At 48.1% G+C, this 16,268-nt stretch overlaps 1 long non-coding RNA gene across 6 annotated transcripts in view; it reads left to right on the top strand.

Annotated features, from left to right (window-relative positions):
- Window positions 1–12,141, top strand: part of LOC137525897 (uncharacterized) — a 110,879-nt gene extending 98,738 nt beyond the window's left edge. For 2 of the 6 annotated variants that reach the window (XR_011023050.1, XR_011023053.1), the window contains exon 4: window positions 11,771–12,141. This is a non-coding gene — a long non-coding RNA (uncharacterized lncRNA). Of the gene's footprint in view, window positions 1–596; window positions 983–6,707; window positions 6,744–11,770 lie in introns of those variants that run through there. The other 4 variants (XR_011023051.1, XR_011023052.1, XR_011023054.1 and 1 more) reach the window with 4 other exon arrangements.
- The last annotated feature ends 4,127 nt before the right edge of the window (window positions 12,142–16,268 follow it).

The raw sequence follows: 16,268 nt of genomic DNA, 5'->3' as shown, positions 1-16,268 counted from the left end.
GGCTGCTCGGCTGTGTTCGGCTCTCTGTCTCCACAATCGGCTCTTCTGGCTTGCTCTGTGTTAGGCTCTCTTCAGCAGTCACATTTCAAAAACATGTGACGACCTGTCCCATTACTTTTCTACTATGTTGCTGTCACTTACAGTAGGTTGTAGAAATCTGACAGAAGTGACAGGTTTTGGACTAGTCCATCTCTTCATGGGGGATTCTCATGGATATATTTATTTTCAAAAGCACTTAGTGAATAGCAGTTGCTCTGTCCAACTGACAAAAAACTGTGTAGCGAGCAGGGAAGCTGGCCAGCATCTTTGTATACATCCTTTTTAGGGAATATCTTTATAAAGAATAAAAGCCTTGCTGAGAATACCCTATGAAGAGATGGACTAGTCCAAAACCTGTCACTTCTGTCAGATTTCTACTACCTACTGTAAGTGATAGCAACATAGGAGAAAAGTAATTTATGGCTCATTTTACTCTGGAAAAAACGTACTTTTAAATTTTACAATTTTCCGCTGTAGTGCCCATTTAAGGAACTTACACTTCCTGTAAAAAAAAAAAAAGAAAACGGTTTTAACTTATTTATCATTCCGATTGTTAGAACTTGGCCTAGCGATGCGCTCGCCCATCCCGATATCTTCAGCGTTTGCCGGAGTCAGGCCCGGTTGGAAGGAGATCTGTTCCACGTGTTGAATCATTTGTAACTTCTGAAATAGAGGACATTTTCCCTTCCTGTTTGGAAACAGCTGTGCTCCTCGGAGACTCATCAGCAAGTGCCTGAGCTGCATCCGGGGCCATATTTAGAAGAGAGGCAGGAGAAGAAAAAAGCTATCCCACACATCTCCAGTGTGTGGTCCTCACTGTGAGCTAGAGAAGAGGAAAAATTCCACTGTTAATTGGCAAATGTCTCCCCGGGCGGCGGTGGAATGGAAGAGCGCAGCTCATAAACAATAGATTACATAATAAAAGGTAAAAGGATAAGTGTAGTACTGCAGGGGAAAGAAAACAAAACAAAAAATAAAACCGCTGGATTGTTCCTCATACCTGCCTAATCATACCAGTGGCATAGCCAAGGAGCTCTGGGCCCCAGTGCATGTTTTGCTTTGGTCCCTCCAAGCACCCAATGGCATAGAGACCCAGGGAGGACAAGCAGGCCTGTGACCTTGAGGAGGGGGGGGGGGGGGGGGGGCTTGTACTGCAGGTGCAGTCTGTGCACATCTTCACCACCACCGCCCTGTACTTCCTGTACTTCTGGCTACCCTGGACCCTGGGAAGGGGGGCCACTCCTGGCTACTGTCCTTGGGGAGTGGTTGCTAGGGGGCACGTTTGGCTACTATAATTGGGAGGGAAGGAGTGCTGTTGGGGGAAACATCTGGCTAGCATACTAGGGAGGGGAGTCATTTGGAGGAAAATCTGGCTGGGGGTGGGGGGTCGGAGGTGTTGTCCATATTCCGTATCGGGGCCCCGAGGTCTGTGGCTAAGCCACTGCAAGCACCTATACATAGGGCCCACCAAAACCTGCCAAGGACAACCATAGTGTCAGAGGTGCAAGAAGGGGATGAAGAACAATTTGTTAATGATTACCACTATTCAAAGCATCTATAGAAAGAATTATTACCAGCAAGGAACCAAGACAAAGCTTATACTCCTGTTGAGGGAGGGCTCCTCTGATCTAAGGGTCCTGGTGGTGTGGTCGCAACCTCTGCACCCCCTATTGCTACCCCACTGAAACCAACATTAGCTACTTGCAGTCCTAGAAATACATTTCTTACCTTATGATATAAACCTATGATATAATGTATGTGTAGTACAGATAAGGAATAGAATTAGTAGCAAAGAGAAGAGTCTCACATTTTTTATTTTCAGTTATGAAGCTTTTTTTAATAACATTGCATCATTCTGTCCCTTGTGCAGTTATAAAACCACATGCTGTCCTTTAAACTATAAAACAAACCAGAAATGACCCTTTGAACATTCCTGCAATACAACCTTATCACTGTTTTTTGGCTGATTAACTTCTTCAGAAAACAGTACTGTATTTGGCCCATTAGGTCGAATAGCTCAAAGAAGCTCTTTTGCATAGATAAAAAGTTTTGTTTTTTTAAGGATACCAGAGCCAAAAGGTGAAAGGTGAAGGTGCAGTGGGTAGGAGTGCATAAGCAAATGCTTATAGCGCCTCCTGTCCCCCTCTGTTACTCACCGTTCTCCTCAGCTGAGTCCTGTTATCATGGGCAATTTGGGCAACTCTAAACCTGGACATGATGCGCCGATCGTGCAAAGTATGTCCGTTCTGCACCCCTGTGGTCGCGCAGTGATGTCACAGGACAGGAGCGCGCGCGCTCCCCCCGCTCCTGCATCCCGGCGTAGCCGCAGGTGCCTAAAATTTGCATCATTACCACTATTCATGACCTCGGAGACCCAAAATTTCCGTTCACTGCCTCTAATCACGGCTTTTACTATTGAGGCCTATGGCAGTGCCACACCTATGAGAGTCACCAAGGGTAGGGCAAGGGAAAGGGTGTAAACATTGAGGGACCTTGTCAAAGTTTTGTGGGAGGAGGGGCATGATTTGTACTTGCGCCCCTGGCACTACTTGTAGCCTTTTACAAGAAGTGGCAAAAAGGTGAGCACTCATACCGGCTCTGACTCAAGCCTACATAGAGGAGTTCAAAGAGGAGTTTTTGAATATCCCTAATGCAGTCCATTCATTTCAAAAAGAGCAGCATGTACTGCAGTATGGAGAGGGGAGAGGAGCAGCATGTACTGTACTATGGAGAGGGGAGAGGAGCAGCAATTACTGTACTATGGAGAGGGGAGAGGAGCAGCATGTACTGTACTATGGAGAGGGGAGAGGAGCAGCATGTACTGTACTATGGAGAGGGGAGAGGAGCAGCATGTACTGTACTATGGAGAGGGGAGAGGAGCAGCATGTACTGCAGTATGGAGAGGGGAAAGGAGCAGCATGTACTGTACTATGGAGAGGGGAGAGGAGCAGCATGTACTGTACTATGGAGAGGGGAGAGGAGCAGCATGTACTGTATTATGGAGAGGGGAGAGGAGCAGCATGTACTGCAGTATGGAGAGGGGAGGGGAGCAGCATGTACTGTACTATGGAGAGGGGACAAGAACAGCATGTACTGTACTATGGAGAGGGGAGAGGAGCAGCATGTACTGTACTATGGAGAGGGGAGCAGCATGTACTGTACTATGGAGAGGGGAGAGGAGCAGCATGTACTGTACTATGGAGAGGGGAGAGGAGCAGCATGTACTGCAGTATGGAGAGGGGAGGGGAGCAGCATGTACTGTACTATGGAGAGGGGAGAGGAGCAGCATATACTGTACTATGGAGAGGGGAGGGGAGCAGCATATACTGTACTATGGAGAGGGGAGAGGAGCATGTACTGTACTATGGAGAGGGGACAAGAACAGCATGTACTGTACTATGGAGAGGGGAGAGGAGCAGCATGTACTGTACTATGGAGAGGAGCAGCATATACTGTACTATGGAGAGGGGAGCAGCATGTACTGTACTATGGAGAGGGGAGAGGAGCAGCATGTACTGTACTATGGAGAGGGGACAAGAACAGCATGTACTGTACTATGGAGAGGGGAGAGGAGCAGCAGGTACTGTACTATGGAGAGGGGAGGGTAGAGGAGCAGCATGTACTGTACTATGGAGAAGGGAAGGGGCAGCATGTACTGTACTATAGAGAGGGGAGAGGAGCAGCATGTACTGTACTATGGACAGGGGAGAGGAGCAGCATGTACTGTACTATGGAAAGGGGAGAGGAGCAGCATGTACTGTACTATGGGGAGGGGAGGGAGGAGCATGTACTGTACTATGGAGAGGGGAAGGAGCAGCATGTACTGTACTACAGAGAGGGGAGAGGAGCAGCATGTACTGTACTATGGAGAGGGGAAGGAGCAGCATGTACTGTACTATGGAGAGGGGAGAGGAGCAGCATGTACTATGGAGAGGGGAGAGGAGCAGCATGTACTGTACTATGGAGAGGGGAGAGGAGCAGCATGTACTGTACTATGGAGAGGGGGAGGAGCAGCATGTACTGTACCATGGAGAGGGGGAGGAGCAGCATATACTGTACTACAGAGAGGGGAGAGGAGCAGCATGTACTGTACTATGGAGAGGGGAGAGGAGCAGCATGTACTGTACTATGGAAAGGGGAGAAGAGCAGCATGTACTGTACTATGGAGAGGGGGAAGGAGCAGCATGTACTGTACTATGGAGAGGGGAGAGGAGCAGCATGTACTGTACTATGGAGAGGGGGAAGGAGCAGCATGTACTGTACTATGGAGAGGGGAAAAGAGCAGCATGTACTGTACTATGGAGAGGGGGAAGGAGCAGCATGTACTGTACTATGGAGAGGGGAGAGGAGCAGCATGTACTGTACTATGGAGAGGGGAGAGGAGCAGCATGTACTGTACTATGGAGAGGGGAGAGGAGCAGCATGTACTGTACTATGGAGAGGGGGAAGGAGCAGCATGTACTGTACTATGGAGAGGGGAGAAGAGCAGCATGTACTGTACTATGGAGAGGGGGAAGGAGCAGCATGTACTGTACTATGGAGAGGGGAGAGGAGCAGCATGTACTGTACTATGGAGAGGGGAGAGGAGCAGCATGTACTGTACTATGGAGAGGGGAAGGAGCAGCATGTACTGTACTATGGAGAGGGGAGAGGAGCAGCATGTACTGTACTATGGAGAGGGGAGAGGAGCAGCATGTACTGTACTATGGAGAGGGGAGAGGAGCAGCATGTACTGTACTATGGAGTGGGGAGAGGAGCAGCATGTACTGTACTATGGGGAGGGGAGGGAGGAGCATGTACTGTACTATGGAGAGGGGAGAGGAGCAGCATGTACTGTACTATGGAGAGGGGAGAGGAGCAGCATGTACTGTACTATGTCAGGTCAGGTGGAGGGTGTACAGCTGTTTCATGTCATACACAGCAAATACACAGTATCCGCTTTTATTCATACTTTGCATCATCAATTAAAAATAAAACAATCAAACAATAACCTGTGAATTGTGCACGCAATTCACAGGTAATTGATGGTTTTATTTTTAATTGATGATGCAAAATATGTATAAAAGGGGATACTGTGTATTTGCTGTGTATGACATGAAACAGCTGTACACCCTCCACCTGATTTGTACCTCTCTCCTTTGCACGGTACTGTAGCCTTGTAATTTTAACAATTGTGGATATAAAGGAAGAATTTTGCATTGGATTTGCGTGCCCCACCCTTTTCTTTTTGCTGAAGTATATGGACTATCATTGGGCTACAGCACTCCATGGTCTTTTTATGTCACAGCCCTGTGCACTGACCTTCTTCTCTCTATATATATCTCTAAATGCAGTCCAGTCATGTAATTTTAAAAAAACGTACAAAATTGACCATGATTAGAAAGCCACAAAGAATAAAGTGGGTTTTTCTTTTGCAATCTCCATGCACGTATTTCGTTAAACCGCATTTTTCTGGTGAATCCCAAAGACGGCACTTCGAAACGGTTCCAATGAATGAGATAGTGGGGATGAAAGGACAAATGTAATCATGATCAGACTTGACCTGCCAAGGCCTACATCACTCATTCCAGGGTTGACTTCATGAAGTGCGTTGTTCCTCTATTTTCTCATTTCTATGTGTAGAGGGAGGGAAGGAGGTCATGGGGGAGCAAAACGACTTCAAGCAGAGCCTATCAGGAAGAAGAAAGGTCAGGATACCGATACGACAAGGCAACAGATGTCTTCGCACTTACATAAGCTTTGAGCCGCATCACGTTGAGTTGTTGTCACAGCTGTAGTGACTAAGCTAAAGCTCTGGCTTCCAGCTGAGACTGACCGTCCGGCTTTTAGGTGGACTTCTTGCTGAGCCAGTTTTACTACGTTTCAGCCATAGCTATTCCTCTGTCTTGGCCAAGTCTCCAACCTTCATCTCTCCTCCACCCATCGGGAAAGTCAACCTTCTATTCCATCAGTCACATCTAATTTGAGCTCTCATTATGTTCTTTTCAGATATGTTAGTTTTTTCGCTTCAGTGTGAAAGGTTAACAATATAAAACATGGCAAAGAGTCCTCTGGACCTCGTAACGCATTCTGTGGTCGGGTCTCCGATGGGAAGAAAGCCCATGACCTCGGTTGTTCTCACCGCCTTCCTTGTTAGACGAAACTGTGGTGCACATCTCCCCCAGTTGCAAAAGTGATACTGACCCGTTTAATTAACAATGCAATTCCACAAAAAAGGAAAAATAATAATATTAAAAAATGCATGAGCAAACTCCGGGCTTCCTCCCAAATAAACTTGACCGTTGACGTCAGGAGCAGGTTCTTCCGTGGATTACAGTGCCCGAGGGGTTAAGCGAGAGGGTTGGAAAGAACAGCAGGGAAGACGAAAAATACTGACGATAAGCAGAAAGTTTTAAGGTTCCCTTGTGCTGAAGGATTAACCTTACTACCTTATGATTGCCAACTTGACAGCCAAATGCAGTCGTTGAAATACTGATGTTCACAGCCTCGCTTGTACGTGATATAGGAGGTGTGGAAGATATGAGAATATAAACTTGGGAAAAAAAGAATAGGAAGAAAGTAAAATAATGGCTTAGAGGCCGTATTAAAGGGCACATTCATTTTTACAACTTATTTGTTTGACTTTGTTTTGAATTGAATTTTCTCTTGATTTTTTTTCTTCTTTAAAGGGAACCTGAAGTGAAAAAAGTGCCCTCAGGACAAAGGTAGGGAACCTATGGCTCGGGTTCTTTTGATGGCTACATCTGGCTCAGAGACAATCAGTAGGGGTTGATTCACTAAGCTGCACTGCTCAAGCAGCAGAGCTTAGTGTGGCAGTGCAAGTAACATTTTCAAAGTAGGCACGCTACTGCTGTAACATGCACTACTAACTTACTCGCACTACCCCAAAACTAACAGATGCTCCAATTGGCCCATTCTAGGCCCTGTCAGGTCCAATGCCTTTGTAGGACGAGATCCCCACACTTTGATTGGCCCCATAGGCTGCCTGTCACTTGACACGCAACCTATTGGGCCAAAGTGTGGGGATCTCGTCCTACAAAGTGAATCAACCCCCAAGTCATCTAGCTAATTGTACAAGCAGTTAGTCGGTATTTCTCCTGTCTGTCTCTCTGGGAAATTGCTGTTTTTGCTGAAACTCAAGAGAATCTGAAGAGACATGTCTGACACTTCTGCTGCCTGGCGGATTAATGGACATACACATCACCATGGCAACAGGGACGTGAGCCCTACTGTCCTAGTTTAAAACATATTGTATGGCTCTCACGGAATTACATTTTAAAATATGTGGCGTTTATGGCTCGCTCATTCAAAAAGGTTCCTGACCCCTGCCCTAGGGGGTGCTGTTCCTCTACCCTCCCCTCTCCATAGTACAGTACATGCTGCTCCTCTCCCCTCTCCATAGTACAGTACATGCTGCTCCTCTCCCTTCTCCATAGTACTGTATATGTTGCCCTAGGGGGGTATGTCACAGGAGTGAACGCCCACGACTGCTGCAGATTTAGGATTTTTGTTATTGATCTGAGGAAGTGTGCCAGTTTCCATGATATGCGTTGTCTTTTTTTGTGCATCAATAAAAAAATGTTCTACCTATATGGTTTGCCCATTCATTAAGGTAAGCTCTAATTACTCCTATACCTTATGTTTTAAGATAGTTGTATTCTGGGCGCCTCCAACAAGGGAGCCTCTCATCCTGCATTTTTGTACATTAGAATTGTGTGGTTACAGGAGAGGAAACGGGATAAGAGGAACAGGCAGTTGACAGGGCAGTGCTGTAAGAAAACCCCAACGCAGATTACTGTGAAACGTCGAGGAGAGCACTTTACACACGATGGCCTTTTGTCATCGAAATAGGAAAAATAATTAATTGTAGAATTCTCTCCCTGTCACTCGTAGAGGCATCGGACATGGAAAATTAGAAGCTGTGACATGGATCAGATGGAAAAACTCTTGGAAAGAAAAAATGAACAGACCCCTTAAATTAAAACCATGTTCCTGTGTAGGCCCTGTGCACCTCGGCCTGAGAATGAATAAAATATCATTAGACTCTGGCTGTGATGGAGGGTCCTCCATCTGTTTCCTATTCCACTGTCACAGAGGGAAGAGAAAACAAGGGGATATATGGACCAGGAGTTAAAGGGATAAATCTCAGCCCAAGCCAAAGTTCGGATTGCCTAGAGGAGGCTGCTGTTACCAGGAGGAGGAGCATGTACTGTACTATGGAGAGGGGAGAGGAGCCGCATGTACTGTACTATGGAGAGGGGAGGAGGAGGAGCAGCATGTACTGTACTATGGAGAGGGGAGATGCAGCATGTACTGTACTATGGAGAGGGGAGGAGGAGGAGCAGCATGTACTGTACTATGGAGAGGGGAGAGGGGCAGCATGTACTGTACTATGGAGAGGGGAGGAGGAGGAGCCGAATGTACTGTATCATGGAGAGAGGAGAGGAGCAGCATGTACTGTACTATGGAGAGGGGAGAGGGCCAGCATATAATGTACTATGGAGAGGGGAGGAGGAGGAGCCGCATGTACTGTACCATGGAGAGAGGAGAGGAGCAGCATGTACTGTACTATGGATAGTGAAGGGGAGAGATGCAGCATGTACTGTTCTTTGGAGAGGGGAGAGGAGCAGTGTGTACTGTACTATGGAGAGGGGAGGGGAGAGGAGCAGCATGTACTGTTCTATGGAGAGGGGAGAGAAGGAGTGTGTACTGTACTATGGAGAGGGGAGCAGCATGTACTGTACTATGGAGAGGGGAGGGGAGAGGAGCATGTACTGTACTATGGAGAGGGGAGGAGCAGCATGTACTGTACTATGGAGAGGGGAGAGGAGCAGTGTGTACTGTACTATGGAGAGGGAAGGAACAGCATGTACTGTACTATGGAGAGGGGAGGAGCAGCATGTACTGTACTATGGAGAGGGGAGAGGAGCAGTGTGTACTGTACTATGGAGAGGGGAGGGGAGCTGCATGTACTGCACTATGGAGAGGGGAAGGAGCAGCATGTACTGTACTATGGAGAGGGGAGGGGAGAGGAGCAGCATGTACTGTTCTATGGAGAGGGGAGAGGAGGAGTGTGTACTGTACTATGGAGAGGGGAGCAGCATGCACTGTACTATGGAGAGGAGAGGGGAGAGGAGCATGTACTGTACTATGGAGAGGGGAGGAGCAGCATGTACTGTACTATGGAGAGGGAAGGAACAGCATGTACTGTACTGGCCTAAGGCCGGGTTCACATTAGGATGCATCCGCCCGTACGCTTGCGTTCCGCTCCGTGAGCGGAGCGGGAACGCAAGGTCCCGACATGTCGGGAACGTCCGCTCCGATGAGCAGAACGCTGGGAACGGAACGGAGCAATGTGAACTTTCCCATCGGAAAGCATTGCTGCGGCTGCAGCGGAACGTAGGCTAAAAACAGCCTAATGTGAACTGAGCCTTAGTCCAACACTTTGATCATCTAAAGGCTGATGCTGTGCAGGATTTAATCTGGCAATAGTGCCCCCTAGTGGCAGCCTTTTTTTCCTATGTTGGACTATGGTTGGACTATGTCTGACACTGGACCTTTGCTGCAAAAAGATCAATGTTCAACATAGGATTAAAAAGGGTTAAAGATGATAGCTGAACCTCAATATGTTTAGAACTGGTCTTTTCCTGACCTAGCCAGCAGCACTTATCTTGCTCCTTTCCCATTCCCCTTTGCCCTTCTTAGGTAAAGAGGAGCTGTCAGCTATACTATCTCAGAACTCCCCCCACATATATATGTAGAAAAATACTTGCTCTACTTACATATGTATTGCACTGTCCACATTTTGATTTGAGTCATTACTTCTACAGTAAAAAAAGAGAAAAGCCTTAGCATTTCCCATTTTAAGTGTTGCTATTTTGAAGCCCGTCCTGGTGTCATTTCCTCCCTTACTCTCCTCTGCCTGATTGTGTATGCATTGCCCGCCCTCCACTAGAGAAAGTGCATTGTCTCAGCATGGGAAATATTGGCCAATCAAAGAGGAACAGAGGTGTGGGAGGGGAAAACAGGGAAAGGGAATTCAGCCAATCAGGCTGCATAAGTTAAGTGTGAGGGGGAAGTAGAGGAGCAAAAAAGGACAACCCAGCATGCCCTGCAACTTCCTTTTTGTGTACCAAATTTTGTGTGTACCAAATAAGAGTCAGGTAAACTGGGGAATGATCATTTATCAACAAGAAAAGTAATAGAGAGTTTACCTTTTGGATTGCCTTATTAGCATCGTTATTACTTGTTTACCAGATAAAAATAAATAATTGATTTTATGCCCGACAGTTACACTTTAAGTCAACTTCCCTGCCCTCTCTCAGGATCTAGAAGACACATATGCTGTCTGGATGTGTGAGGAAAGTGCCTGGAGGAAACCTATACAAACAGAGGGAGAACCTGGAAACGCCATGCAGACAGTGTTATGACTAAATCCGATACTTTAGCTTAGCCCTTTTGCAATGTTAGGGGAGACCTAGTGTTGCTCCTAAAATTACAACCAGTAAACTAGCTTAGCCTATATAAAAAGCAGACAAAGGTGGCAGCCCCCATTGCTCTAACATGACAGGTGCACTTTCAGACATATCATTCTCTGTCTAGAATAAGTGACTCCTAAGTGTTTAGTCTTAGTTTCCTCCAATGCCTGGTGTTGGAGCAGAGATGGATCGACATGTAACGAGGCCCTAGGCAAGGTAGAAGATTTGGGGCCCCCTTTTGGTAAGCTAAAGTGGAGAGAGGTCTGAAAAAGTGGCTGGTGGGCCCCTTGATAACCACTAGGCCCCAGGCAGCTGCCTAGGTTGCCTAGTGGATAATCCGGCTCTGTTTTGGAGAAACAAGGTGCTGGAGGGAAGAGGCGCTGTCATCGGAGGATTCCGTAGCATTACTGCACAAAATAACACAATTCTTAGTGATGCAGGGCCGGGCTGAGGTAGAGGCAAGAGAGGCTCCAGCCTAAGGGCGCAATGTAGGAGGGGGCACACATCTCACTCAGCTATTGTGTATGAAGCAGAGAGAAATAAGAAAAGGGGATACATGGAAGTGACTACAAGCCAGATAACTAGAGATTAAGGCTTCTTGCACACCAAGACGTTGCATTAGGTGGCACGTTAAGGTCGCATAACGTGCACCTAACACAACGTATGGTGCTGCAAGAGCCGACGGTAGAGTGAGCCGCGTTAGGCGGCTCGAGTCCTATAATGTCTCCCAGAGTGGCGCTGATTGGCCAGCGGGACCACGTGATGCGGAGCGAGACACTCCGCATCACGTGGTCCCGCCGGCCAATCAGCGCCCGCCAGTGCAGTGAATATTAAGTAGCCATGTGCGCGGCTACTGTAGCTGGCTCTCCCCGCCTCCTCTCCGCCCCCCACTGCGCATGTGCAAACAGTCTAACGCGGCTATAGCCGCTCCAACGCCGTAGCATGCTGCACTTTCCCGACAACGTGCAGCGTTACATGTAACGCAACGTGGGCTGTGTGAACAGCCCACTTGTGTTACATTGCTGTGCGTTGGGGGAGCGTTACAGGCGCACTAACGTGCGCCTGTAACGTCTTGGTGTGTAAGCAGCCTAAGGTGTTGGGAAGGTTGTGGGCCCTGTGGCCCTCTTAGTCTAATAGCAATCAGTGTGTGACGGCTGGGGTGGGGGGGATGGAGGAGCGCACTTTGGTGTCTCAGCCTTGGGTGCTGCAGGACTTTGTCCCGGCTCTGTTGTGATGTGCACTGTCTGTTCCAGCAGGGAGGGCAGGAGTCGGAGTGGAAAGCTAAACACACGCGGTCCTCATCACAGCAGGCAGGGGATCGGCCCTCTATGTCTTCACACATCCTGCCTCTCATGGGGGCTCTTCAGTCTGGGAGGCTGATGGATGAGGAGGTCGGCCTCCATGAAGCCCCCAACGAGAGGATGAGCTGAGATGAGACGGAGGTGATGAGTGAAGGGAGGATCAGGACAGACGGGACGAGATGAAGAGGATGGGGAACGGCTACACCATTCAGCGGGGAACAGGAACTGCGAAAAATGGAAAACATCTGCTAGCATCGCTAACCGAAAGCACCGTGACATCCTTTCTCCATGCATGTCAAGTTCAGTTCTCAATAAACGCACGATGTAGTCAAAACTGAAACGTATATTCATGTGATCAGCTGGCAACTTTGAAGCCACATGAGAAATGAACGCGTTCGGGGATTGTTTACAACACGTGGGTTTAACCACGTGAAGGGACCAGGCAGTGATAGGACGGGGAGCAGGGCATCTGTGACACGCCCCCAACAGCTCCGACTTTACGTAGCGTGGAGCGCCATTGAGAATGCTAACACATGCGGCATAGAGGTCGCATTAGCATTTTCTCACACCCACAAGGGAAGCTCAACCAATTGGGCAATAGAGCAGAGCGGAAGCCACGCCCATCAGCGCTCGGACTGACGGGATTGAACTCGGACACTCTTGTCCGAGGGAGACGAGGGTCATGGAGTAACGGATGGAGGGGAGGGCATTAGGATTTGAAATCCTCTCTAATTGGCATTGAAGTACACCGGGGACGATCTGGGGGCATCTGAGGCGGTAAGTTTGAGTGAGAGTCGCACAGAGTGCACCCAAGATGGTATAAGCAATGTATATAGTTTGAAAATAGACCCATAAATAATTACAATGAGCAGAACGATGATGTGTTTACCTATGCTAATGATCATGATGTCATTTGAGGTCACTTTGTCTGGGTGGGGTATTGGGGATTAAGAGTCTATATAGAGTAACTGTCTGTTATGTGTAATGTAACCACATGCCTTGATAAAGGGGACCCTGCGTGGCCCCCGAAACGATTGTTGGAATTCTGTGGATAATGGCACAATAAAAGGTGTGCTGCAACTGGTGGTGTGCTGGTGAGACTCTGTGGAAAACTGAAACTTAGGGCTCAGACACACTATAAGGGCCCAATCTCACTAGGGCAATTATGGGTGATACCCGCTAAGTACATGGCAGTGATCTCACTGCCGCGATTGCCGCCAGTCGCGGGTGTTGCACAATTAACAGCAATCGCAAAATGTGTTGCCTGCAGCATTTTGCCGCAATTCTCGAGCGATCGGTGTACAGTGCTTTGCCAAGTGCTGATCGCTGGGAATCGTACAATGATTTTACCATGCTAATCGCGGTAAAATCACCCGCCCAAAACAGTAGCGCTACGCGCTTCTGTTTTGCGCTTTTAAAGTGTGAATGGGCCCTAAGCGCTTTTCTGAACGCTTTCTGGCCTCCAGAGCTTTCTGAGAGCGCTTTAAAAAACACTCCCATTGACTTGGGTGCATCTTATTTCGGCGCAGCTCAGTTTGGCGCGGTGAGAGCCGAATGACGTCTCTCACCATTGCCGCTAAACGCCAGAGCCCCGAATTACCGCTACACGTGGCGCATAGCATAGCATTGCTGCTGTGGGGCTCCCAGTTTCGGCACTCGGCTCTCAGAGCCGCGCGCCGAAATCAGCTGATCCACTGGCTTGTGGAGCAGAGTGTGCAAGCAACGTGTCAGCGGTGCAATGATCGGGGATTCTTCCTGTGTAGCAATCGCTGTGTCTCATATCTATGATGCCATCTAGTGGTGTCTTGAGACACAACCATTACCTTGTGGTACATCTGGCTACGGGGAGGGGTGCTGACTTGTACTGGGGGAACGTCTGACTACTGTGTAGAGGGCTATACTGGGGATGGGGCTTATACACGAGTCAATCACTTTTTCCTGGTTTCTGAGGGAAATGTGGGTACCTCGGCTTATACGCGGGTCAGCTTATATGCGAGTATATATGGGTAATATCCAAACTCTGGTGCTCAAATAATACAGTGGCCCCCTCCAAAGTCACAATTAACATTGTGGTCTATGGACATGCCCAATTTACCAAGATGGCTATGCATACATGGCAAACCCCGGCCCACTCTAGACCACCAGAGAAGCTATATTGGAGGGTAAGCACTAGACCACCAGGGAAGCCATATGGGGAGGGGGGCAGCACTAGATACCATGGAACTGTACAGGGGAGGACAACTAAACATTAGGGAATTGTATAGATGAGGGAGGGAGAACCAATAAACACCAGAGAACTGTATAGGGGATGGAGGGGGCTATTAAAGAGAACCATAGACGAAGCACCCTCATGTATTTTACCATATATCAATGGGAACATGAGAGTAAACACCTACTCTGCTCTTTGTTTCATTCTTCACTGCACAATCTGCCTGTTATCAGCTCTGATTATCTTATCAGTGACCAGATTTTTATGGGATCAACCTGGGAAGGGGGTGGGGGTGGGGGGGTCAAGGGGGGTGTTTGCGGCATGGCGCAGCGCGGCGCACCAAAAATGGGCGTGGCCATGACATTGTATGGGCGGAGCTAACATAATGATGTAACAGCGAGGCATAAGAAAACAGTGTTTCCGACCTGATGTGGTGAAACGAGGATTCGCATCATGGGTGTGCAGAAACTGTATGATGCTATTTATTAGTATACCGTAACCCCAAAGCAGCAAATATAGCAGCATTTCAGCAGAAAATAAACGCAATGTGGGCAACATTTCAGCAGAAAATAATCGCAATGTGTGCAACATTTCAGCAAAAAATAACACAATGTGTGCAACATTCCAGCAGGAAATAAACACAATGTGTGCAACATTTCAGCAGGAAATAAACGCAATGTATGCAACATTTCAGCAGGAAATAAACGCAATGTGTGCAACATTTCAGCAGGAAATATACGCAATGTGTGCAACATTCCAGCAGGAAATAATAGTACAGTAGGGGTCAACATTTCAGCAGAAAATAAACGCAATGTGTGCAACATTTCAGCAGGAAATATACACAATGTGTACAACATTCCAGCAGGAAATAATAGTACAGTAGTGGGCAACATTTCAGCAGAAAATAAACGCAATGTGGGCAACATTTCAGCAGAAAATAAACGCAATGTGTGCAACATTTCAGCAGAAAATAAACGCAATGTGTGCAACATTTCAGCAGAAAATAAACACAATTTGGGCAACATTTCAGCAGAATATAAACGCAATGTGGGCAACATTTCAGCAGGAAATAAACGCAATGTGTGCAACATTTCAGCAGAAAATAAACGCAATTTCGGCAACATTTCAGCAGAATATAAACGCAATGTGGGCAACATTTCAGCAGGAAATAAACGCAATGTGGGCAGCTTTTCAGCAGGAAATATTAGTACAGTAGTGGGCACTGGGCAGCATTTCACCTGCAAAAAAAAGAATTTACTCACCTGACAGGAGTCCCCTCACCCGGCCGGCCTCTGGCTCGCAGCTCCCCCGGAGATCTTCCTCCTGCATATCTCCCGCGCTGAATGGAAAAGCAGGGCTACGGGAAGATGGCGCCTGAAGCCCTGTACTGGAGACACAAATAGTCTCCAGTACAGGGCTTTGGACGCCATCTTCCCGTAGCCCAGCTCTGCCTGCCGGAAGACTATGCAAGCTGGAGCGGAGCTGCGGGCTATGAACCGGCGTGGCGTCAATTAGACGCCGCGGCCAGTTGCAATCGGACGGTGGCCAGAGTCCCGAGGGCGGGACGTCCCGCGGCTAAAAGTGGGACATTTCCCGGGACATTGCTCAGCCTGGGACAGGGGACCCGGCTAATGCGGGTCGTCTGGTCACCGCAGATACGAATCCTCGACAGAGCATTCAGTCTTGCTTTTCCCGGAATGATTATAGCTGAGTCAGTCTTCTGCGATGTCTTTTCAAGCCCAAGCCTGCCCCCTTGTGGCTCTGCTTTCCTGTTAGGAGGATACATACACAAGCCATGAGCTATCACGGTTTAGTGAATCAAGCGCCATGTGTGTCTGTATGTGTGAAAACATGCACGCTTTATCACAGAAGCTAATGTAATTGATAGCGAAAATGCCTCCAGTGCTTCACTCCTGTCTGTTTGTATCTCTGCATGGAGAAAACACATACAAGTGTGCTCTAGCCAATTGTATAACATTGGTTCTCAGTTTACCTGTGCAGAAAGTGAAAGTTTTGCAGGGGGGCCCCAGTGATTTCTAGTTATGCCCCTGGCAGCCAGGCAAATGGTATAGTTTAAAAAGAAATAAATATGGCCGCCTCCATATCCCTCTCTCTTCAGGTGTACTTTACCACTGAGGGCCGACTGCCTAACCCCCTTAAGGACCAGGCGATTTTGCATGGGGGGGGGGGGGGGGGGGCGCGTTTGGGGGCAGTCAGGCAGCCGGATCCCCAGTGTGTCTG

This window comes from Hyperolius riggenbachi, chromosome 7 (genome assembly GCF_040937935.1).
Source record: "Hyperolius riggenbachi isolate aHypRig1 chromosome 7, aHypRig1.pri, whole genome shotgun sequence".
NCBI classification, from domain to species: domain Eukaryota; kingdom Metazoa; phylum Chordata; class Amphibia; order Anura; family Hyperoliidae; genus Hyperolius; species Hyperolius riggenbachi.
The sequence above is the reverse complement of the archived record's forward strand: the minus strand, read 5'-3'. Positions and strand labels throughout refer to the sequence as shown.